At 46.0% G+C, this 24,536-nt stretch overlaps 1 non-coding gene across 1 annotated transcript; it reads right to left on the reverse strand.

Annotated features, from left to right (window-relative positions):
* TRNAC-GCA lies at positions 24,233-24,304 on the reverse strand. The gene has a single exon. It is a non-coding gene; the product is annotated as a tRNA-Cys (tRNA).

Genomic DNA, 24,536 nt, shown 5'->3' on the forward strand with positions numbered 1-24,536 from the left:
TTCTTTTTTTGCTAAGTTCTATTTGAAGGCAGAACTCGGGACCCATCCTTTGCAAACTACCAGGATCAAACTCAAACCCCATCCTGTGGCACTCAGAGCGCCTCATAGCCTCACCACAACCCCCAACATGAATCTGCCTCAGGCCCAGTTGGTCACACTGTCCCCGAGCACACCTTGGCTCTCGTCCTACTGTTTCTGCTCACACCAACAATCCCATTCATCTGGTCCAGGTGACCTTTTGAAGCAGTGTGACAGACCAGGTCACCTCCCACACTAAATCCCTCCAATATTTGGCAGGTGACCAAGGTTCACTTCTTCAGTAATCAAGTCATGTTGACTGCGTTCACTCTGATTTAATGAGAAAGTCACTTCGTCTCTGTGGGTTTCTCCCGTAAAACTCGTAACTTCAGTCCAACCATGTGAAAAACATCAGACAAATCCACACTAAAGGACATCCTGCAAAACACCTGGTCACTGCTCTGAGATGTCCAGGTCATCAGAAACAGGGGAAGTAGGCGACAACATTACGGCCCAGAGGTGCCTTGAGAGACTTGAAGACTAACACACAGTGGTGCCCTAGATGAGACCCCTGACCAGGAAAAGGACAATAAAGTCGAGTCAGGTCTGAGTTTGATTGACATAAATATTCCATGTTGGTTTCTTAATTATAACAAAGGCACCAGAGAAATGTAAGACACCAGCAATAGGCAGACCTGGGAAAGGGTATGAAGGAACCCTCTTTTCTGTAAACTGAAGACAAGTCCATCAATCCGAACTGTTCTGTCCTGAGTAGTTCAGTTCAGTCACTCAGTCGTGTCCGACTCTTTGTGACCTCATGAACCGTAGCACGCCAGGCCTCCCTGTCCATCACCAAACCCTGGAGTCCACCCAATCCCACTTCCATAGAGTTGGTGATGCCATCCAACCATCTCATCCTCTGTTGTCCCCTTCTCCTCCTGCCCTCAATCTTTCCCAGCATCAGGGTCTTTTCCAATGAGTCAGCTCTTCGCATCAGGTGGCCAAAGTTTTGGAGTTTCAGTTTCAGCATCAGTCCCTCCAATGAACACCCAGGACTGATCTCCTTTAGGATGGACTGCTTGCATCTCCTTGCAGTCCAAAGGACTCTCAAGAGTCTTCTCCAACACCACAGTTCAAAAGCATCAAGTCTTCTGCGCTCAGCTTTCTTCACAGTCCAACTCTCACATCCATACATGACCACTGGAGAAACCATAGCCTTGACTAGACGGACATTTGTTGACAAAGTAATGTCTCTGCTTTTTAATATGCTCTCTAGGTTGGTCACAACTTTCCTTCCAAGGAGTAAGTGTCTTTTAATTTTGTAGCTGCAATCACCATGTGCAGTGATTTTGGAGCCCAGGAAAATAAAATCTGATATTGTTTTCCCATCTATTTGCCATGAAATGATGAGACCAGATGCCATGATCTTCATTTTCTGAATGTTGAGCTTTAAGCCAACTTTTTCACTCTCCTCTTTCACTTTCACCAAGAGGCTCTTTAGTTCTTCGCTTTCTTCCATAAGGGTGGTGTCATCTGCATATCTGAGGTTATTGATATTTCTCCTGGCAATCTTGATTCCAGCTTGTGCTTCCTCCAGCCCAGCATTTCTCATGATGTACTCTGCATATAAGTTAAATAAGTAGGGTGAAAATATACAGCCTTGACATACTCCTTTTCCTATTTGGAACCAGTCTTTTGTTCCATGTCCAGTTCTAACTGTTGCTTCCTGACCTACATACAGATTTTTCAGGAGGCAGGTCAGGTGGTCTGGTATTTCCACCTCTTTAAGAATTTTCCACAGTTTATTGTGATCCACACAGTCAAAGGCATCGCCAAAGTCAATAAAGCAGAAATAGATGTTTTTCTGGAACTCTCTTGCTTTTTCGATGATCCAGTGGATATTGGCATTTTGATCTCTGGTTCCTCTGCCTTTTCTAAAACCAGCTTGAATGTCTGGTAGAGTTTATTTTAAAAGCCCTCCAGTACTTGCCCAAAGGCCCTGGAATGAACTCCAGTTCTGCACTCTGCCCCCGCCAAGCCCCACATCACTGCATCCTACTCTGTCCTCCATCCAGCACCTTGCCAGCCTGTTCTCTGCTCCTGGAACCTGAAGCTCCTTTCTGCCTGGAGCTCTGAGGCGTGTTCTCCCAGTCACCACTCCTGGCCATCCCACCTGGCTAGACACCTGCCTAGCTTTGAAAGTGCCATCACTGTGGTGGCCTCACATTTTTTCTCATGACCTGATGAATTCCTCACAGGTTCCCTTCTTCTCACCTCTTCTGCCCCAATTCGAAGCCAAGACTACGGCTCCCCAGTTCACAGCAGCTTCCCCAATCGCAAAGAACGTCCAGCATAAGGCAGGTGGCCAGAAATCCTTCCTGAATTAACAAAATCAGTGTATACTATTGCTCAACTAATATTTTGGACTATCAACTATTGGCTGGGTACGGAGGACCAAGAGATGAATGAGGAAATGTCCCCTGCCTTCCAAGAGCTCATGGTCAAGCCCTTCTCCATAGCTTCAATGAATGTCCAGCTCTGGGGACAAAATGCCAGTCCCGAGTATCCTCCTGAGTACTGATGTCTCATCCTTTCTGCTGTATGTTAGCAGCATAGCTAACATCTATATCAGAACAACACTGTCTTCCTTAATCAGATCTAAAATAATTATCATTTTTATTCAGATTTCCCATGTAATGGGAAATCTATTAAAAGAAAATATACGTGATAAAATAAAAAGTTCTCATAATGTGATAACTCAGGAGACTTTATTATTTTATGTATATAAGTAATCATTATGGGAAATAATTACAAATACCCAAGGGAGAAGTTCTTTTAAAACATATAATTAGCTGAACTCTCCCACACATGGATTAACATAGTTAAGCTTTAGGTCTTTTGCATTCCAGATAATGCCCTGCTTGTGTGCTTATGTGACCGCCATATAGAGGCTAGGTGTTTTATAAATAAGCATGGACTCCTGCAATAAGCCGGTGTGAAACCCATGATGTCCACCTGGCATAGTTTCTCACTGTAGTAAACACAGACCTGCAGCATCGTTTTGAATAGCTAGATCCCTTCCAGTTGTTTCAAACTGTGCAACATCTCAATTTATTTACACAATCTTTTTTAGTATTTGTTTTGGATACTTTGCTTGTTTGTGTTTGTTCACTATTATAAATAATACTTTAATTATCTTGCACAATCATCTTTGCACACTTTTCTAATTATTTTCATATGGTGAATCATATAAGTTGGATGCTAGACTAAATTGTTATCTTAGGTCTGTTTATTTTGTTGTGTTACCTCCAAAGAAAACTGTATAATTTATATCTCACAGGTCAGAGTATTATTTTCATACAAACTCTCTTTTTCATTAAAAACAAATCCAAGTAAGAAATGCAGACCATAAGATAATGCATTAAGGTAGCAGGATGTAAAATTATCATGTAATAGTTCATACATACAATTAATTCTTTACCTTTAACCTTTGGAGGTTTACAGAGTAAAGAATCTGCCTGCAATGCCAGATACTCAAATTCCATCCTTGGGTCGGGAGGATCCCCTGGAGAAGGGAATGGCAACCCACTCCAGTATTCTTGCAGGTTACAAGAGCCTGGCAGGTTACAGTCCTTGGGGTTACAAAGAGTTGGACATGACTGATTGACTAACTCTTTCAACCTTTTATAAATGTTTTTATTTTGTCAAAATGAATTTAAATTATTTTCAATTTAAAACTCGGGTGAACCAGCCAAGATCCCTCTGCAGGCAAGGTCATCAGACTGACTCAAGCAGACATTGGGCAGAGTCGATGCAAGCTACAATGATCATTCATTCATCCATCAAACAAATATCTGCTAAAACCTTGATTCTGCCCAAGGAACTTGTTTTATAGCAGGAGAAATGAGTCACTGGGGCCTCTCTGGAGGTTTAATGTTTTCCTCACCATCTTTTCCTTATTTATTAAACTTTTTATTTGGAGATAATGGTACATTTACATGCAGTTGTGAAAAATAATGCAGAGATCCCACGTAGCCTTTCTTCTTTTCCTCTAGTGGTGAATTTAGCAAAACCAAGTGCATTATCACTGTAGTGTGTGTGTGTGTGGTGTGTGTGTGTGTGTGTGTGTGTATGGTTCTGTGCAGTATTATCACATGCGCAGTCTCATGCAGCCACCACCACAGGCAAGACAGAAAACAGGCCCATCACAAGGGTCCCTGCTGCTCCTCTTCTATAGCAAGAGCCATCCCCCTCACCCCGGCCCCTTCCCTAACACTTGGGACCCTGATCTGCCCTCTATGCCTATAGTTTTTCATTGCAAGAATGTTACAGAAACGGAATCATATGTACAAAAGCCTGTAGCCTTTGGATTGGCTTTTTTCACTTGTACATACAAGTTTATGTGTATCCTTGGTTTGCTCTTAAAATCGCTGAGCAGTACTTCGCAGGGCAGAGATGCAAGTGGCTCCCCTCACTGACATACCTAACAGCCCCCACACGACCCCCTCCCATCTGCACAACTTTTGGCCCTGCAGATTTATTTAGAGATCTTGGTTGCCAAGGGGCATGTGGTGTGACAATCTGAAAACTTCTCATGGTTCCCAAGGCAGGAAAAGGGCTCCCTCTACTGGTTAAGGTTCCCAGACAGGAGAGGCCCATGGCTGCTGGTGCACAGTGTGGCAGGGAGGAGGAGACTTGAAACCGAGGGACTCTCTAGGGTACCTCTAGAACATGGGAAACTCAAACAGGTGAGACCCCTAAGAGCTCGGTTGCTTAGGGCTGCAGTTTGGAGTGGAACTATAATAGCTGCAAAGATAGCTGAGAACAGCAAGAACACACAAGGGATGGCAAAGAAGGGATTTATAAATGTCAAACAGGGCTTTGTGACCAGTTGCAGAAATAAGGACTCTGGTACCTGTACACATGTTCTGGTTGCTTTCCTGTGTGTTTTTATGTACATTAACCAGTCTTTCTTTCCCTGCTTTCCCCTTTGTATTGATTGTGGCCAGTTGGTAGGTCAGACTGTAGGCCATATTCTATCTGGAGTAAGTCTTACTGAACAAGGGGGATGACAATCAGTCAGAGACACACATCATAACTGATAAGGCTCTGGGTCTGTTTCCTTTAGGGCTAAAGTGAGCATGAAGAAGCATGATTTTTTTTTTACAATTGCTGGTTGGAAATTAAATGCAGGCAGAACATGAGTTTGGGTGCTGAGTGTCCATATGCCTGGACTGTGCCAGCTGTGATCTGTTGGCCTTGAGCACCATGCCTTTCAACCATGCCCTGTTATCTCAGTGGCTGGAAGCCTGGGAACCATGTTTTCCAGAATCCCTTTCAAGCAGGAATCCAGTCGAATTCCACCTATGAGAGGGGCTTACTGAGACCCGGAAGCTGAAAAATAAGCATCAGTCAGTCTCTCCTGCAGCAGCAGCAGGGGCATGAAACCTTCCTGCCCTCTTCTCCCACCACTCCCCGATTCACCATCAGCCTCCTCCTCCAGGCCACAGGCAGCCGTGGTGGCATCCCCAGCAGGTTCTAGCAGGTTCCGCCAGTTTCCTGATTTCTGGACAGCACCCCCACCCAGCAGCTTCTGCACACCTCAGCTACCAGCAGTGCTGAAAGCACCCAATTCCCTCTCTGCTGGAATGGTCTCGACTGGCACAGGCATCATGTGCCAGACTGAGTGGAGGGGGAGGGACAATTCCAGGATGTTCTCTCCTCTTGTAAAACCTCGCCTGCCTGTGGGGGAGGATGCTCGCATCTGTTTCACGGTCTGAAGTGCATCAGGGCAGATGTTCTGATGGGCACAGCGCTGGGTGCTAGTCAGCTTCATCACAGCTTTCTCACCCTCTAGCAGCACAACAAAAGCAACGGCACCAAATGCGCTCAGAACCGTGACAGACGACTTTCAAAAGTGATCTCACCTCCCTCTCACCTCTCCTGGCAGCCGTCCACGCTGCTTATGAACAGATTCTGCTGATTTGTGAAGCCAACACACCGAGCCTCACCTGGGCTGGGATTCCCCCCTCCTTTTGGTCCTCTCCCACGTTTTCTTCCTTCGTTTTTGCTGGAGGTGGCACAGAGAAGCAGAAATTATTTAAGCTGATGCTACACTGTTCGTGTTTTTAATTTGACAAGAAAACTTGTGCAGTTGCATGGAACATTTATTCTATTTCTGCAAAATTTCGCTTTCCTCTTTGAATAACAAACAGGCTCTGAAGGCAGCACCACCCCAACTTCCAGAACAGAGCCCACCTACACGACCTTCGTGCCTCTGCGCCCATAGCCTGCACACTTTCTCCTTCATCTTGGGTCCCCCCACACAGTGCTGGGGGACCATCCGCCAGCATGCGGAGGGAGCTGGTACATCCCAAACCAGCAACCAGTACACAGGTTCTTCCTGGAACTAGGTATCTGCATCCTGAACAGCAATAACCAAAAGGACAGGTCAAAATGCAGGGAGAACGGGGACCATGTGACTCCAGGAACAATATACAAACATTTAGACAAATTCTCCGTCCTGCACAATAGATAGAACATGGTGGGTACAAATCTACCATCGTCTCCCTGTCTACCACCCTCAGCACAGGGGGCTTGCAGTCCCCACCTCCTCTGATGTCAGAGGAATCCCAGCTATTCCTTGCCGAGTGCTGTGAACAGCAACTTCTCTAAGGAACAGTCTTCCAGATATGCCTGTCCTCCCACTCATCAGTGCCTCTCACAGCCAGCATCTTGTGGCTCACTTTTTCTTTGCCCTGAAGAAGTCTCATCTCATGTATGTATGTAAAATTACAAATAATTTTGAAGTAATCAGAAATAATAATACTGGCAGTTTGATTCCAGGGTCTGCTTAGTGCTGGGCATGACACAGGTATGACTTGAAAATTCTCCTCTTCACCCCTCACAACATAGGTGATATGGCCACAGTCCCCATTTGACAGATGAAGAAACTGAGGTACTCCAAGGTCAGCAGTACACAGGGCTTTTCAAGAACTGAGTCAAGATTTGAACCCCTGGCCTAAGAGCTCAGCCTTCTTACACTGAGCTAGAAAATGCATAGTACATGATATAATGGGCAACATAAATAAGGACCATCTCTGTGCACCACATCTTAGAATCTTTAAATGAAATGCCTTGTTGGCATCAGCAAGTGTGTCAAAGCATTCATTGTATTCTGTATTCAGCCTGCATCCTGATGAGATGTGCAATTAAAGCAAAGCATCCAGTTTGATTTATATCAGGTTGAGCAGCACCCAGAACAAGCTTCCACATTCCCCTACACTCTGACTTTGGAAATGCCAGTTCAAGCCTCTCTGCACCTAAATATTCAATGTGAGTTCCTAAGTTCCATCTGAAAGACTTCTCAAATTCTCATCATTATTCTTCCAAATAACAACCAATGAGTAAGAACATTAAGTGAAGGGAATCATATTTAGACTCATTGAGAATGTGACCCATGATGTGCAACCAGGCAAAATCTTAAGCAGAAATGTTTTACTGCACATTTTTTATTGATGTTTATCTAAGAAAGATTACGAAGATAAAACCTTTCCAGTGATAAAGCAACCAAGGTATGAATTATAACTTCACAAAAATTTACCTTATACTCTTTTTAAAAAATTGAAGTATAGTTGATTTATAGTGCTGCGTTTCAGGCGTACAGCATAGTGATTCAGAATACATAAACAAATGTGTATACATATGTATCTTCTTCAGATTACTTTCTGTTATAGGCTATTACAAGATACTGAATATAGTTCCCTCTACTATACAATAGGTCCTTGCTCTTTATTTTATGTATAATAGTGTGTATCTGCTAATCGCAAACTCCTAATTTATTCCTCCTCTTTCCCCTTTGGTAATCATAAGTTTGTTTCTTATGTCTGCAAGCCTATTTCTGTTTTGTATCATTTTTTAGGTTCTACATATAAATGATATCAGATGATACTTGTCTTTGTCTTAGTTCATGTACTGTGATAATCTCTGCTGCTGCTAAGTCACTTCAGTTGTGTCCGACTCTGTGTGACCCCATAGACGGCAGCCCACCAGGCTCCCCCGTCCCTGGGATCCTCCAGGCAAGAACACTGGAGTGGGTTGCCATTTCCTTCTCCAATGCATGAAAATGAAAAGTGAAAGTGAAGTTGCTCAGTCGTGTCTGACCCTCAGCGACCCCATGGACTGCAGCCTACCAGACTCCTCTATCCATGGGATTTTCCAGGCAAGAGTACTGGAGTGGGGTGCCATTGCCTTCCCCGGTGATAATCCCTAGGTCCATCTATATTGCTGCAAATATCATTATTTCATCCTTTTTCATGGTTGAAAAATATTCCATCAAGGATACCCTGCATCTGCTTTACCATCCTTCTGTGGGTCGACATTTACCTTATACTTTTTGTGGGTAAACAGTGTTGAAAAAAAAAGGCAGTTGCTTGCAGCATCTGAAAACTCAGGCATTAGCTTTATCTGGAGGCAATGCCACAGAAAGGAAAGTACTGGAAATATGTTACAATTCACTCTGCATCTTGACAAATTTTACAGTAAATTTGTCAACAAGTCTCCAAATTATGCCAACCCATTAACAGGTTAGAAGTCTAAGAAATAAACCCTAAGACCTACAGCTCCCCTGTTACTCACATCACACAGCGAGGGCTTGCCTTCAAACAAAGCAGATTTTAGAACCAAAAAACAGCTTAGCAAGAAATTTTATTATGTCAAGTGTGGAGAACATCCAGAATGTGAACATCCATCTCAAGGAGGATGAAGGGGTTCAGGCTGAGCTGATCCGATTGTCTCAGAAATTACATATAATATCAGCTCAATATATATTTGCTAAATAAGTGAACAGCCCAAGGGAGACCTAGGATGAGCACCAAGTCTGCCATTATTAACCGTGGGGCCTGCCCTGCTTCACCACCCCGTGTCCCCAAGCCTTGATTCCTTACGCAGAACCTCGCGGGGTGGCTGAGCTGAAGCATGCGAGGGTGCAGCGTAGTGCGGTGCTGGACAGTAGGGACGCGGCTGAGCAGCCAGGTCACCCAGAAGACAGTGCCACGTGTGGTCCACGTCAGGCTGCTTTTACGGGAAACTACCTAGTTCTCTACTCCTGCTTTCCTTTAAATCGCTTAAATCACTTCCTACCCAGAAAGAGTAGCACATTAGCCTTTAGAGGCCCAGCAACTCAGCTTCATTCATATTCAGTAGACATTTGAGAGTCTCCTCTGTACCTGGCAGGATGCTGTGCGAAAAAAGACTGCAAAGCAGGTGGAAAGGACAGGATGGTGGGGCTAACCACTGGTCCAAGTCCCACTTCATCTTGAAGTTCCATTACCCCCATGGCCTCAGTCTTCCAAACCACTCAGGAGGGTGATGTCTTCTTCAGAAGGAGGACCACAGTGAATGAGATGATGTCTGTGAGGCACCTTGAAAGGACCTGCCAAGAGCAGATGCATAAGGCGAGCGAGCATCCTAGCTACCAGAGCAGTGATGACGTGAATGGTGATGATGGTCCTGTTCTGGAGAAGACCACTCTTGAGGAGAAATAATTGCTCAACCAACTGAGTCATGAGGCAGCGTACGGCAGGGACCAAGAGGAGTGAAGTCCCGGGGAAGAAGGGATGACATCCAGGTGGAGAACCAGGAGGAATCCTCACACACAAAACACACACACGCACACACACACACACACATGCACACACACGCACACACACACACACAACATGCACGGTGGTCTGGGGAACTGGAGTAGAGACTGGGAGACAGGGGAGAACTGGGAAGACAGAGACACAGTAAGGACTGTCCAGGAAAGGGAACAAGGAGGAGAAAGGTGTAGCCTACCAGCCAGCCTCCTGCTGCATCACCAACCCAGGAGCACGGACAGCTCATCACAGCCAGCTCTTTCTCATCATTCTGTGGGATGGCTGGTGGCTTGGTCACAGCTGGGTTTAGCTGGAGTGCCTTGACTTCCCCTCACACGGCACTTCATCCTAGACTTCCCCACAGCACAATTGATGGGTTTCAGGGCCCCAGAGAGGGAAGGGAAGCTGCAGGGAGTCAATTGCCGCCACTTTCTGTCTGTCAAAATCAATCAGGAGACCAACTCAGATACAAGGGGTGAATAATCGGGGATGGGCTGCAACATTGCATGCAAAGGGGCATGGATCCACGGGGGAGGGGTGTGTGGTCCTGTGTGGCTGCACAAAACATGCCCTGCAAGGCCTGTTGGGTGGCACAGTTGTGGGCACATTTGAGAGGAGCTGAGTGGATCTGAGCTGAGCTCCCTGCAGATGAGCCCACGCATGAGAACTGTAGGCTGGGGTAGGTCAAGAGGAACTGAGTCCAGACTGCTGCAGGAGTCCAAGCAGAGAGTAAGGGGGAGCCTAGAATTCTACTCTTCAGTGTATACCCTACAGAAGTACCTTATATATATACCCTACATATGTACCTTCACTAAAAGAAATTTATAAGGACATTCATGCATAGAAGTATTATTCAAACTAGCCAAAATCTGGAGACAATCCAAATGACTATCAGCAATAAAATAGAAACATGAATTTGGTATTTGCGTACAGAGCAATACTCTACAGCAATTAAAAGGTAGGAAATGCTGTTATAAGCAACAAGGATGGACCTCACAAGCAAAATGTTGAACAAAAGAAGCCACATGCAAAAGCAAATTTACTGCATAATTTCCTTTACACAAAGTTCAAAAACTGAGGAAGCTCATCTGGAATGTTCCATGTCCCATGGGGTTATCTTTGGGGAGGAGGATCCAGTGACTGGGAGGGGTCATCAGGGAGGACAGTATATTTTTCCTGACCCAAACGTAAACATGTGTTTACTTCATGAAAACTCACCAAGCTGTACACTTATTATTTTTTCTGAATGTATACTTCAATTACAAATCAAAATAAGTTCATTAAAAAATGAAAAGAGAATGAGGGGCTAGCCTAGGCTAGAAGCAGCAGCGATGCAGAGGAGGGGGAAATGACCTTGAGGGCAGGGCCATCTACTGAGCATCTGTTGCTTGTGTCTGAGAGAGGAGGGGAGTCAGCGAGAACACTGAGGCTTCTGGAAGGTGGAACTAGAAGAAGAGTAGGGAAGAGGCAGAAGAGCAGGGAAGTCTCAGAAGTGCCACGCCTCTGGGGAGGCAGATGGAAGTCAAGGTGAGAGAAAAGAGGAGTTACTCCAGGAGTGTGCTGGGTTTATGATTCCAGGGTGGACACCGTGGCGAGCAGAGAAGACATTTCTCAGCCCTCTATGCATGCACACAGACATACGCACATTTCTCACACATACAGACATACATGTGCACACTTTTGTGTGTGGACACGCTTGTGTGTTCACACGTATATGCATTCACACATGTGTATACTCTCAAACACACAAGTCTTCAAATACATGTGCACACACACTCAAATACATGCTCACACAGGAACACACACACGTGCACAAACATTCACATATGCACATATTCATGCATAGCTTAAATGTTTACACACGAGCATTTATGTTTACACATTCAAGTGTGAACATGTGAACACACATCAGATCGCATATGCACACACATACACACTTGATCACGCACACACAAATGAACACACACGCACAAAACAGGCACATGCTTGCACTCGTGCAGGCATACACCTGCACATAGAAACAGATGCACACAGGGAGAGCCTGGCCTGGAAAGTGTGTTAGTAAGTAAACTCCTGAAACTGGGAAATAGCTCCATCCTGAATATCAGATATAAGGAGAAACCCGGTTGCCCCAGATGAGCTCCAGCTACGCTCTCTAGGGGGACCTTTCATATGGCCTATCTCTTGGAGCCCCCTCCTGGCCTAGCTGGTGCTCAGCTGACCTCATGCCCCACCCGCAGCATCAGAGTGACAAAGGAAGCTGTCAGCATCTGCGTGTCCTTATGGAGGACCAGGGACAGAGCCCCAGCTCCTTTACTCATTCAGCAATGTTCCATAAAGTGATGCACATGAGTAAATCTCAACAACTACAAGCAGAATCCCCAGACCAATTCAGCCTTCCTCAGGGTCCTGCTCTGGGCAATTAATGGGCAACTCTGTGTGCTCCAAAGAGCTCTTGGGAGCTGGTCGTCAGCCCATAAGTTCCATGAGTGCCAACCCTCTTTCAGAAGGCAAACCACCTCCCTCAGTAAGTCGAGCTCCTTTTTCCAGCAGCAGCCCCAGCAGAGCCTCTCTGCAGGCAGGCAGGCTACAACCATGAATTATCCATACGCCTTGGAGCCTGTTTGACAGGGAACGTGGGAACCACTGCGCACAGGTTCAGGCAGTGTGGGACTCGGGTGCTAATTACTCCTCACTGTCACTTAGCAGTACCATCACATCTACTAGGGAAAGGGGGCCTTTGCCTGTCTTGTGGAAGAGAGGAGTGTAGGCAAACACCAGGATCCCACAAAGCATGCAAAGTAGCAAGCTGAGCAAATGGATCTGTTTAATCTCAGGGAGGAAATGCTTTTCCAAGCAGTTGCCTAGAAGGACAGTGGACTGAAGTTGAAAGTCGGGGGGCAGGGGGGTGTGGTCAGTGGGGGCGGGTGCAGGGGGTGGCTTTGGAGTAAGCCCGACCTGCTTTTAGTGCCTTTGGGCAAGTGACTTCGGCCATCTAGCCTCATGCATTCATCCATGAGAGACAGATCAGTGGGGCAGATACACAAGCTTGCTCATCATCTGGAAGTTTTCCCAGAGGATGTAGCTTTCAGAGGGCTCAATCTTCTGAGGGCTTCTCAGCCTGCATGCTGGGTGCAGAGGGCACTGTGAGTACCCTGCCAAGATGCCCTACAGTCTCTCAAGGACCCTGCTCCCTGCCAGCTTTTGGTTAGCTCCTGAGCTCCTTTGCCAGGACTTACTAACAGCACAGATACCAGGAGGTCATGGCCATCAGGGGAGCCCTTAGCCAATGACCGACTGCCATGAGATGTGCAAGTCCCACTCTGAGAAACCCCCCTAGCTCCCCGGAGGGTCGCCTCCAAGAACTCTCGCCTGGCCTCTCCGCCTTTCCCGTCCTGCTCTCCGCTCCCCCTGGAAGCTCCTGGCAGGGCTCCTAGGCACTCCCCTGCTTGCGCAGGGGCTCTCACTGGCCTTCTTAAGCTTGTGTTGCAGGCTTGGCTCTTCCCAGATTCCCTCCCCCTTCAGGGGGCAGCAAGGATCAGCCCCATCACAGGACCACAAAGATAGCACCTCCGGTTTAGCTTGCAGGCCTTCCAGAGCACCCTCAGCATCCACACTTTGTCCAACTACAAAGGCTGAGGTTAGCTGTAGCTTCTTCCAGGGATGACCTGACCTTTATTACTATTCTGAGTCTTTGCTCACCTTCCCTGCTGCTCTTAATCCAGCAAGGGAAAAGACCAATTCCAGGCTTTTCTTTCAAAAATGGTAGTAGAATTTTACTTCTTATGAGACAGGGAGGAGAAGGGAGAATTTTTTTGTTTGTTTCTTTTCAAATTGTGGCCCAAGATTTCAACAGGAGGGTTCCAGGAATAATGTTTCAGAAATGACATTTGGGTTATAAGAAATTGTTTTGGGGTTTTATTGAAATATGGATGTGAAAGCAGAAAGACAGGTTCAAATTTTTCTACTCTTTTTTTTTTTCCATATGAGGAATTTATAAAATATTCTCTTCTTACAACAGCTCTCAAAGAAGGGAACCTGTTCCCACCAGCCCCAAAGTTGACATTTTAGGAGAGTGAAATGGCCAAGGTGTGTCTTCCTGAAAGGGGGCTGGTTTGCTTTCCCCTAGATAAGAATAGCCCACCACAAGCTTCTATCCTCTGCAGTCATCTGTCATCCCTAGCAGGGTCCATGTGGACAAGGAAAACCAGGTCTTACAGGGTATGAGCCCTGGGTTACCCTGGAACCAGGACCATTTTTACAGGGTTTTTGGTCAGTGGTATTACTTCTTAATAAGCTTGGGAATGGACCCTGGCCTGCTCTGACAGAGGCTTAAAATCTAAAGATAAAGGAATACAGGCAGACACACTCCTGGAAGCAGCACTGGATAAACTCAGTCCTTGGGAAAGCTCGTGTGCATGGCTCAGAGCAAACTCTCCCCAGAGAATTCATTTAAAAACAAAATAATGCTCCCCTCTCCCTGAAACCTCTGCCTTCCTCTCCAGGAGTATTGAAGATAAAGCTATTTTCACAAGAGCACTGGAACAAAACGGAAAACAAATGTAACATAACTAGTGACATTTTCCCAGGAGATGTCTAGTTTGAGTGTATTTCCATTTTAATGTCATTTTAAAGATCCTTATCAAAATTAGTTGCACATACTCTATTTTTAAATACATGTGCATTATTTAAAGTTTTCCTAAGAAGGAGGAAAACCTGCTCTGGTTTGGCTGCCTGTGGCTTTTCTCATCTGCCATTTGATCATATCTCATCTTCCTCTATTCACATCTCCGCTCTGTGCTTGTGGAGCATCATCTTGAAAATTTCACACAGGAACACTTTCAACAGGGCTTAAACAAGTTGCTGACTTTGATTCATTCCTTGTTTCCTTTAAAAGCATAATGTTGCTTTGCAATTCACCTCCCGCCTATCAAAGATGATGTTTACCTGAGGCCTTTGAATGCATTTTGCTGGGATCAAAAGTAATTACTTTGCAAAGTTCATTTCTGACTGCAGTGTCTTCTTTGCTACTGGATAAATATTTCATAAGCCTGAAACTCAGAGGCTGTTTGTTTCTCTTAGTTTTGCAAGCTTTTTTTTTTTTTAATTAGCCCATATGCCTGTATTCTTTTTCTTCCTCCTAGATTTCTTCATATCATCTTACAGAATAAGATACTTTTAAAACAAATCTAAGGAATTTCCCTTCAAAATACTAAATAAGCCATCACACAGGGTACAAACGGGGAGCTGGGCATTTGCATGAGATAACACATGCTGATAATTTATTCAGCGTTCATTCAAGCCCACACATCCAGGCCCTGCCTCAGAAAAGGCAGTGGAAATGAATGTTTGCTCACGTTATTTCTGGGGACTCTGGTTATTAGTTAACTCAGAAACTTCTGAGATCTAAGACCAAGTTTTGGAGCGCTTCACTAGATCTCAAACTCCCATAGATGGTAGCAAATGCCACTAGCTGCCTGCCTGCTTGCCTGATGACAGGAATACTTGCAGCGGCAGCTGACGCTTCTGCAAAATCCTGACTTCAGATAAACAAGCTGGAGCAGCTGACTCAGAACTGACAATAACTTCTCACCCAGCTGGCAGAGGATGGAGGCTTCGGTGAGAAAGCTGGAGAGAGGAGGAGATGTGGGGCATGCAGGGCAGGCAGGAGGCTCAGGCATGGCCTGCAATTTTGGATCTGGCACCTGGATCTACTTTGGGGCATCACTGCTCCCTGTGCTCAAGTTTAGAGCATCTCAGTGAAGGTGCTCTGCCTGCCTGCAAGTAATGGGCTGGTGACCCAGACAGAGGTCAGGGACTTGGATCAGGAGAGAAAAACACCAACAAGTGCCTAGTAACTCACAGCTTAACACTGCGTTCTGATGGGGCTTCCCTGGTGTTTCTCTTGCCACTGAGCCCAAGTCTCCAGCATTCCTGTCCACTTGTACCAGCCACCCAGCAGCCTTCCAAGAAAGTCCTTTGTTGCTTAAAATAGCAGAGCTGGCTTCTCTTGCTTGCTACCAAAGAACTAGATGATCCAGGTCTTATAGCAGTCAACAGGAACCAAGACCTCCCTTCACCTACGTGCCGTTACCCTGCTTCCTGTGTGCATTGAGGCGGGTCCATTGTCTAGGTCCTCCCCAGCAGTAGCAGTAGCCCACGTGAGCTCTAGGTAGAGTTATCCGTTATCCTCACAGTGCCCAGGAAGGCGTGAGTTACTCTTTCCACTGAAGGTGAGGAAACTGAGACAGCAGGGCTCAGGTAACGGGACCAGTGAAGGGACACTTAGGTTTTGACCAAGGTCTGTTTGACAACAAGATCCACCTGCTCCCCGCTGCCCAAGCCTTTTCAACATTCAATGGTAAACAAGCTGATTTTTTCTTTTTGAGTAGTTCCCTTCAATATTTTCATTAGAAGCCTCCCCACTTTGAATTAATAGCAGAGTCATTTTGTCTTTTTCTCTACAAAAGTCATATTTGGAATAAATTACCCAACAGCAGAGTACTGGAGGGCAGGGGCTGATACCAGCTGCTGCCTCCCCACCACCACCAGAATCCAGCAGTCAGATACGCAGAGCAGAAACCAGCACTCTGGGCAATTTGGCTTTTTCATTAATTCAAATAGGACCACACTCTCTGACCTCAATCTATTTCTAATCATAGCGTCTTAGGAAGCTTAGAGACACAGCAAGCTTCACGAAGCCTCTTGGTGTTTCTCTCCTGTGTCAGCTCAAATGCTCATTTTCAAGTTCCTATCTGCCCTGTGTTCCTTCACTGAGAGCTGTTCATCTTCTTCATGTTTAGGAAACTGCACACTCAGTATAAATGTGCCATCCTCTGGTGTCTCTTAAATTCCGTCTGGAAGAATGCCATGGGGAAAAGGCTTTAGCATATCTCCTGAGGCACTTGGGAGCTCAGAATTCACATGGAGATTAATGTGCCTGCTTCAAGTCACCACGAAGAGAGCTATAAATAGAGGGGCCTCTGTCCACGCGATTGAGGATTTTCAGGTCTAACCACGATACTTTATAACCCAGATCCCCACACAAGGGCAAGCATGAAAATGACCGTGTTCTGAGAGCCGATATTTTATGCATGAACTGGCTTCATTTCTGGAACCTGTAAGCTTTTAAAACATGAGAGTCATAGAATATCCCACACTTCATCTGAGTTACACCTGGAGGTTCATTGGAGCACCCATTGGCATAGTTCTGGGTCATAAATCCCAAGGGCTTCTGGAAGGCCACTTCCAGAGCTCTGGGAGGCTTTTTCCTCGGAGGTTCACTTTCTATTTTTGAGGATGAAGTCACTGCTTCCAAGTTGCATCTCTCTCGATAGGAAACCGAAGCAGCTCACTGCGGCTCTTTGCAAGCCCCAGCTGCACATCTGTCCTTGTGTTTCTCCCAAAATCATGGAGCACCTTCTCTAGGCTGCTGTCCACTGTGTTCCCGAACCAGGCAGGGGCTGAGACTGGCCAGCCAGCCCCCATCTTACCCAAGATTTCATCCAGAGCAGTCCCGTCACCTCCAGAAACTGAACAAACATAATTCAAAGGCAAAAGACAAGGATTGAAAGTCAAGGCTGTGTGTCCTAAGAGGGTTCCACTGGATCAGGGTTTCTCAGCCGTGTGACCATCAACATTATGGACCAGGTCATTCTCTGTGGGGGGGACTGTCCTGTGTACTGTGGGACATGTAGCAACACCCATGGCCTCCATCCACCAGATGCCTGTACCACCCCACTCCAGGTGTGACAGCCAGACAAATGTCCTGGGAGAAAATCATTCCAAGTTGAGAACCTCTGAGCACTATGTTTATTTAGCTCCCATATGACTGTGATGAAAGTAATCTTTCCAAAGCTGAATTCCGAAGCCTCATATTCTGATGACCAGAAACAGTCCCGCCTGCAAGCCCAACTTCCTCTGTGATTTCTTCAGCTCTCACATCTACTGCCCGAACCTATAGGTCGCAGGTAGAAGCATGTGAACCCATTCTCCCCAGAGCCCCACTTCTGAGTCTCTATCCAAACAATTGAAATCAGGATCCGAAGACACACCTGTACCCCCATGTTCACTGCAGCACAGTTCACAGCAGTCAAGCCAAGGAAATAACTGTCTACGAAAAGACAGAAACAGAGAAAATGGAGCATATCCACATGATGGAATATTTTCCAGCCTTGAAAAGAAGATCCTGCCATATGAACCACAGGGATGAGCAGGGAGGACATTATGCTCAGTGATATAGCCAAACACTGCATGAACCTCTTACATGAGGAATCTAAAACAAACTCATAAAAGCAGAGAGAAGATTGGTGGTTGCCAGGGCCTAGGAGGGGGGAGAAATAGGGAATTGATGATCAAGAGGCTTGGGTTCAGTAATGCAAGATGAGTAAGTCCCAGAGATCTGCTAAACAACAGTGTGCCTATAGTTAGCACTGCTGGAAAGATTTGGAGGGTACAGCTCATGTCAAATATTCTTACCACAGTGATAAGGAGAGGAAGAAAGAACTGAACCATTTTGAATTCTAGAAGGGGAACTTGACAGTGAAAATGAAGCCCTCAGGAATCATCAACATCGCAACCGCTGGTCCCTCCATCTCCTTGCCAGACCATTTCTAAGAGCACAGTCAGCTGTCCAGCCTGAAATAAAAGGTTTATGTAGGGTTGTCACATGGATTCTTATGGCAATAACATTTGGAGCCTTTTACTGGGACATAAACTGTAAGCTAAAATATCACCAGATTTTATTAGACAATCTAAACTTAATTGCAAATAAGTTGCTGTACTCATAAAAGATGATGTAAGACTGCCATCCAAGCAGGTGTACAGGGACCGGCCAGGAGCAGGCGACGACTAAGTGCTGACTTGTCCTCCACTCTAAAAGGCACCGCTTGGTTTCTGAAGTGCAAAGAGGAAAGAATGATGTTGGCAGGAAGCGACATTATTACTTAATAATAATAACACAGGGAAGCAGAGGTTAAAAGAGGTCAGTGCAAACCATGTTCCAAGACCATTTTCTCTGGAATAAAATTTTCATAAAGAGCTCTAAGTCTTTTTTATGACCAGTGAGAACGTCATTGGGAAATTAATGGTGGATCTGAATGATGAATCTGCTTTCACACGGAAGGGTTGGTTTTATGAAAATATGCTTTTATGCCTCTAAGGCTGAAAATGAGAACAAGACAAGGATATATCCAGAAGGATCATTATTCCAAGCCAGGCTACCTGTCCCACTGCCTGAAGTTTCATCAGATTTATTGGAAATAAAAATACAGATCAACAGACACCTATTTTTCCTGAAAATTTGGTATTTTTCTATTTTTTAAGATAAAATACACTTACTACTGTGAAGACTCCGTGGTTTGGATCATAATCTTATTTTTTTCACCTTCTAATCTCAGAAGGATTCACCTAGCCAAACAACTGCAAGAAAGAAATGTCATGAATATCAAAACGTTCATCAGTATATGAATAAAGCCATTTTTCTTAATTGTTCATTGATCTTCTAATGATCAGTTTTCAGAATGTGGTTGTAGAGGTCTTCTATGTCTGCTGTAACCAATGACTATAAACTGGGGGCACTTCAAACAGCAAAAATGTATCCTCTCGTGGTTATAAAAACTGGATCTCTGAAATCAAAATGTAGGCACCACCACCACACTTCCTCCAGAGCGTCTAGGAAGGACCCTCCCGTGCCTCTTCTGGCTTCTGACGGTTGCTCACAATCCTCAGCGTTGCTTGGCATGTGGCTGTGTCGCTCCAGTCTCTGCCTCGTCATCATGGGCCTTCTTTCCTGAGCATCCGTCTCTGTGTCCAGATTTTCTTCTAATAAGTACAAGCATCATTAAATTAGGACTCACCATAGCTGCAGTACAAGCTCCTCTTAACTAATCATATGTGCAAAGACCCTCTTTTCAAACAAGTCACATTCTGAGGTTCCCATGGACATGACTTTCTAGGAACGCTGTTCAACCCAGCAGAATGGTACACAGGATCCCCAGACCTATGGTCACAAAGCACAGCTTCCCTGGAATGCAGTGAGGTTACATCGTCTTCCTGCCATAATGGGGACCACCTGCCCTGGCCCAGCATCTCTCCTCTTAGTTAACGTTACCTGATTTACCTTTTATTTTTTTATTCAACTGACTCACTTTCTTACTGAATGTGTTTTTAGAGGAAACTCGGTATCACCATCATGATAAAAACAAACCTCCCTTGCCTGCAATATAAGATGATCTTAGAAATCAGTTCTAAGAAGGTCTGTGGTAGTGTGACAAGTGTCCAGCAGATGCTGCCATCTGCCACGGGCCCCTGTCTGGGGAAGAAAGGCAGACTGGCAGGTGGGAGATGGGCTGGCACCTCCAGGAGGCTTCCGGCTCCTGTGTTCAGGGCATGCAGAGCTGCAAAGGCCAGGGCTGGAGTGCATGTAGCTGGTGCCTTGGTGCCATGTCCCTGAATCACCTGAAAGCATCTCCCAAACATGTCTGCACTTGGGACCTGCTATCAAAATGACCACAACCACACCGTGAAGGTAGACAGACCTAGGTCCACTTTAGCAACCCTGAGCTTCGGGTTGCTCCCCAGTCAATGGGATTTACTGTTACAGACCCAACAGCCAAACCTCCAGAAGGAGTGTCCACCTCCTATCTCCATTCACTCTTCCGCCACATCCCCTCAGTTCACTGCAATTTGGCCTGGACCCACCATTCACCCACGGCAGCCTCTTGCTCAGGCCAGTGTGTTCTCCTGACCTGACCCTTCTTGGCTACTGAGGAGGAGGAGCAGGTGACTGGCTTGATGAAGCCATGGCTGGTCTCTCCTCACAGCTGGAACCACAGCTCCTGGCTCTGCCTTGCCTCAAGGAGCTGTTGCTGGTCTTGTCTGGGGATCCGTGCCTGGTGCTGGTCTGCTCTATGTCCTCCCCCATCGCTGCACACGTTCTCAGGGTGATTGCACCACCCCAGGGCTACCCTCCCATCAGCAGGCACGCACTTCCAGGTCCAAGCCTCTGGCCCTGGCTCCTGTGGCTCCAGCATCGTTCAGCCAATAGCCTCCGCAGCCCTGCTCACCTGGGGGCTCCCCTTCTGGACTCAGCTCCCACTCTGCTACTCTGGGGAGCCTAGCGCATCCCCGCTCTCCCCACCCTGTGCTGCTTCACACCAGCACTTCAGCTCCTATGAGAGAACTCAGCCTGCTTCTTTGTCATCTTCTGTTGACATTGTCTCAGATCCTTGTCGCTGGGAACCCTTCTGGGGGCAGCTGGAACTCTTGTCCCAGCACAGTGCAGGCTGCAAGTGGCTGCTACATATTATTCATTCATTCATTTATTTGAAATAGTGTCTACCATGTGCCAGGCCCTGAATTAGGTGCTATAGTTCATAGTGAACCAAAAAAAGTGACTGTTCCCTCCCTAGCTTCCACTGCCATTTACATTCACGGGAGGGAAGATAGACCATAAACGGATAAATATAAAATATGTCAGGTGGTGACAAGCACTATGAAACAAGCAAAAGGCAGGATGAGGGACAAGAGCTAGAGTCATATTCAGATGCAGTGAGGTTAACTGGTAGCCTGGGCATCAGTGGGGGAGGAGCAGCCATGGGGTTATGGGGGGAGGACACTCGGTGGGAGAGAGGCAGGTGCCACGGTACGGATGGGCTGCAGCCCAGGAGCAGTAGAGGGGTGGTCAGTGAGGTCCACAGGGAAGGCACGCCAATTCCCGTCGTGCCTGCCATGGTTCAAGGTCACCATCAAGGGATCCTTAAGTCCCAGTCTCCCTCCCTGAGCTCCTGAATGAGGAGCCAGAGGTCATCCACCTGTTAGCAAGGGAGGCTGGCGGCTCAGGTGAGTGAGGCTCCACGGTGAGGGTGGGGAGGCAGGTGCCTTCAAGGCCACACCTCCAGACGGCGCACACCTGTGGCCCTCCTGGACTTCCCCGGTGCCAAGTCAGCCAAGAACTCACCCACCCCTGCCAGTCACTGGACCTCACATCAAATTAACACAGAGGATTAGAGCCTGGATACGTCTGTTGGCTGTGGTGTTCACTTTACATTTGCAGGAAAAAAAAAGTTCAAGAAATGGAACAAAAGTTCAAAAGCCCATGTCCTCCTGGTCGTGAGCATCTCCTGGCTTCCTACCCTCAGGGTGTAATAAATTGCCTATTTTAAAAGGTTTGTTTTCAGGCAGGGGAGGGATTTTGTCCTGTGGTCCTCAGCAATGTAAATTAGTGGGTTCTTTCAAGGGGGGTTATTTACTTAGCAAGTAAATTGGGATAGATCATCACTAAATTTTGCCATTTGGCACATGTGATATTTATGTACTTAATAGCTTCATTAAGGAGGTTTCTGGGAGTATATTACCGAACGAGCCTATAGATCACTGGGCAATAAATTTAGAGAACTCTCCTTAGCATTTATCTAATTTGGCCATGGTTTTAATTAAGTGTTTCAGCTAACGATTCCCATTTATGTTTAATAAAATTTATTGTAGAAAAACAAGTTATCAAACCCCAATTTATTCAAGTTCCTTCAACTGATATGGCTGCCCAAGTGCAGTGCCTGTTATGAGATAAAAATCTGCATTCAGAGTCTCCATAGCTCTGAAGCAGGTGCTGGTCAGAGGCTGGACGTCACCCTCACAGTCACTCACTTGGACAGGGAGGAGGTTTTGGTTAAGATACCCTGGTGGTTATCGGATGACATCGTCTTAGCAGCTGCAGATCAAGGCTGCTTTTGGAAATGATTGGAATGCAGACTGGTGGTGCATGTCCCTGGGCCTCCCATCTTGCCTCCCATTGGCTATCTGACAATATCTTCTTCCTTTGAAACCAAAGGTCCTCTCCAGACCACACCCACGCTATAGTTCACAGCCCATCAAAGGCAATCTCACACTGTTCTTTAAATGTGAGGACCCTGTGGACCTGTGGGGCTCTGCCTACACTCTGCCCTTGTGACCACAACTCTCCATCCTCACACTGCTCCTGTGTGTCTGGCTGACAGCCACAGTCAAGCCCCTAGCACAACACCCCTGCCCCCCACCATCCCTGGGATTGCTGGAGACCTTTGGTGTCCGTGCTGAGCAAGCACACTGTTTCCAGAGGCCTACACATGGGTGTTCACTGCAGCACTTTTTTGTGAAATAGTGAAAAACATAAATCACCCGGAAGGCCCACAGAGCCTTTGTAAAATGTGGAATATTCCTATAACACAAGCTGTCCAGCAGCTAAAAGAATAGATGGATCTGTGTATGATAACGTGAAAAACTCATCAGGCTAAGTTGAGTTTTTTAAAAAGTGGAAAGAGACATGGTGCTTTTTATGTCAAAACAGAATAAAACAATGCTAGACATTTTCTGTGGCGATACGTAACTATCTAAATGCTTAGCTAGGGTTTTCCTGGTGGCTCAGATGGTAAAGAATCTGCCTGCAATGCAGGAGACCTGGGTTCAATTCCTGGGTCAGAAAGATCCCCTGGAGAAGGGAATGGCAACCCACTCTGGTATTCTCGCCTGGAGAATTTCATGGACAGAAGAGCCTGGCGGGCTACAGTCCATGGAGTCAGACACGACTGAGTAACTAACACACACACACACACACACACACACACACACACACACACTTGAACATTCTAGAAGAAGATACAGAGCTGGTAACAGTGGTTACCTCTGAGAAGGGGTGAGGACAGAGAATGAGTGATGGGTAGAGGGAAATGGCAGAGTTGGGCAGAAAGGACTTTAACCTCACCTGGAATGCTCCACTTTCTTTTTATGAGAGAATATATTCACTTGTTGGTAGCTAAAGTAAATATTAATCAGTTTTTTGAAAGATGGCTATATAATTTTCACTGAAATATACAGATGGAACCATTTATGAGGATGAAAAGGAAGCACATCAAAAATACTTAGATGCCATTTAAGTGACTGCTTTGCTCCTCACTTAGAGGAAAATAATTGGATTACTTGTGAAAAGAAAGCAGACTCAGAAAATATGTCTGATCCACTACACCAAGCTGTTAACAATTTACAAGAATCTTCGAAAAGCATTGCACTAAGCCTTGGGATTTTCTTATTGGAAATTTTCCATAATACTGGAGGTGGTTGAGAGCTGAATAAAGCTGGAGCCCATCAATTTAGTTTTCTCATTTTTGCAGTATTGGTTTTTTTTTCTTTTAATTTACAGCCACCTTTTAATTCTGATACAGTTGAGGCAACTTATGTTTAAGAATATCACCGTGTCCATAAACTTGATGCGAGGTAAAGATTAATATTCACAGCCTAAGGGAGGCAGTCATCCACTAGACAATAGCAGAGCTGAAACACTGCTAGAGACCACCTAGCCCAGCTCCTTCATTTTATGTACACAGCAAAGGATTAGAGATAGCAAGTGATACAGCTATTCAAGGAGAGATTAAGTTTAAATCATATTATTTAGCACAGGCCCTTGCCGTGTACACTTATGTTTTGTCAGCTTGGCTACGTTCCCCCTGCGACCCCATGGACTGTAGCCTATCAGGCTCCTCCATCCATGGGATTTTCCAGGCAAGAGTGCTGGAGTGGATTGCCATTTCCTTCTCCAGGGGATCTTCCCAAGCCAGGAATAGAACCTGGGTCTCCTGCATTGCAGGCAGACGCTTTACCATCTGAACCACCAGGGAAGTCTTAGGTATAAGGATTACACTAATCCATCTCCTAAGCTGACACATGACCCTGTGCTAAACCAGCCTATGTGTCACATTGCTCTGGCCACACTGAGCAGTTCCAGGGTGAGCGTGTGAACCACACCAGAGTAGGAGCCTGATGAGAGTGTTTCCTCAAAGCTCTATTCCCCTGATGTGGACCTTGAGCCATGTATTAATGACCTAGTCACTACTGGCAGCCTTCCTGTGA

This window comes from Capra hircus, chromosome 13 (genome assembly GCF_001704415.2).
Source record: "Capra hircus breed San Clemente chromosome 13, ASM170441v1, whole genome shotgun sequence".
NCBI lineage: Eukaryota > Metazoa > Chordata > Mammalia > Artiodactyla > Bovidae > Capra > Capra hircus.